This window comes from Octopus bimaculoides, chromosome 22 (genome assembly GCF_001194135.2).
Source record: "Octopus bimaculoides isolate UCB-OBI-ISO-001 chromosome 22, ASM119413v2, whole genome shotgun sequence".
NCBI classification, from domain to species: domain Eukaryota; kingdom Metazoa; phylum Mollusca; class Cephalopoda; order Octopoda; family Octopodidae; genus Octopus; species Octopus bimaculoides.
This window is the reverse complement of record NC_069002.1, coordinates 29,778,865-29,780,786: the sequence shown is the minus strand read 5'-3', so window position 1 is coordinate 29,780,786 and position 1,922 is coordinate 29,778,865. Positions and strand designations below refer to the sequence as shown.

At 40.3% G+C, this 1,922-nt stretch overlaps 1 protein-coding gene across 1 annotated transcript in view; it reads right to left on the bottom strand.

Annotated features, from left to right (window-relative positions):
• LOC128250527 (receptor-type guanylate cyclase Gyc76C-like) overlaps positions 1–1,922 on the bottom strand; it is a 272,689-nt gene that overhangs the window by 2,304 nt on the left and 268,463 nt on the right. The gene's annotated exons all lie outside the window — the stretch shown is intronic.

The following is a 1,922-nucleotide window of genomic DNA, read 5'->3' as shown; positions in this document are numbered from 1 at the left end:
TATATATATATATATATATATGCAGATATGTATTTTGTTTATAAACATTGTGAAGAATATGATATAGAATTCTTTACAACTCTGATACCACAAGTTGGATAAAATTACTTCGGAATGTTTGAAGACAATTAAATATGGCAACATTTTAAAAAATATTAAAAAATATTTATTGCCAATTAGAAAGCAGAAACCTCTCAGAATATAAAGCAAAACAAACTTAAACGAAATAAGCGTGGACAAATCATTAGTTTTAAATTTATTGCTAATTCATCTGTCATCCGTAATAATGATGATAGTAATAAAATGATGATGACGCTGATGATGATTATGATGCAGGTAAGAATAATAAAAACAATACTACTACTACTACTACTACTACTACTACTAAGAACAATAATAATCTTTTCTACAATAGGAACAACGCCTGAAATTCTTAGGGAGAGGGTTAAATCGAATAGATCGACCCCAGTACGCAACTGATGTTTATTTCATCGACCCAGAAAGGATGAAAGGCAAAGGATGAACTCGGTGAAACTTGAACTCGGAACATAAAGAAGGAAGAAATGCTTTAAGCATTTCATCCAGCGTGATAAAGATTCTGCCGGCTCGCCACTTTGATAATAATAATAATAATAATAATAATAATAATAATAATAATGATAATAATAATAATAACAATAATAATAATAATAATAATAATAATAATAATAATCGAGTCATAATTAAAAGAAGAGTGCCATTGTTATCTAGTGAACGATGTCGCAACCTGCGATGTCGCAACATGCGATGTCGCTACCTGCGTATCATTAGCTAAAGCATGCCCAGTGCTCCACTCAGCGGCTGTTGATAGCAGATGGACTTTCTGACGACTGGAACACGTCCCTTCCACAGAAAACGGAAACAGTTAGGTGGTAGTGAATGGAGTGTGCGAAAATGTACGCATTCGCCACCTCCACCTGTCCTTTCATGGATGGCTTACTCTCTGCTCATTTCTGAGTGAGATTGGCTACCATGCTTCTACCTCCTCCTAGTTCTTGTCAACCTGGAGGCCCGGAACAAACCGGATCTCAAGCAGTTTAACCGGTTCTTCCGTCCAGCGCACTACGACGCTGTCATTTGGCATGGACTTGTCTCTCCAGGTGCCGAGATGCAGACCGACAGGCTTATTAATCTTTACTCCCCTCTTAAGGTAATGCCGATCACCTCGATTTCCGAAGTGTCAGACAGTGTTACTGCAACATCGTCTGCAGGAGCCGGCACGAAACTTCCGCGTCCTAGGTCACACGCGATGCCTCTCGAAACGTCTGACTTCCTTAGTAATGCCACGAGAGCCAGCACGTACAGGAGGGGCAGACGTGCGATGATAAACAATTCGGATCGTTATCCATTTACTTTGACCACTGAACGAACGTCGCTGTACATTGCAGCAATCCAGCCTCTTAAAACACCAACTGCTACTAGGACAACGTACAATTGTTAGTGGTCATCACTATCAAAACTGTTTGATTAATCCAAATTAATCGGGGCACCCACCCATGCCAGATTCTTTCCTTCAACTCTCAACCATGAGGTAGAGGTAGTGACGGATAGATCTGTTTGGGATAGAACATATCTGCGATCACGGACCAGTTAATCGATGACAAACACCAACCTCTTGGCTATTACCGTGTCCGCAATCTTATAACCTGCGTTCAGCAGAGTTATGGACCTAAAATTATCTATTTCATCCCCTCTGTTCGGGTCTTTTCTCAACGGCACGATCACACCACGGCTCACCGCACTGTGAACCGTCCTGTTTTGCTGGCAGTTGTGGCAGACATCCGTCAAGTCTGGCATATGAAGTTGAAGCTCAAAGGGCAGACCATACAACACAGGGGTCTCCACCCTTGTTGCATAGTCTGTATATATATATATATATATAT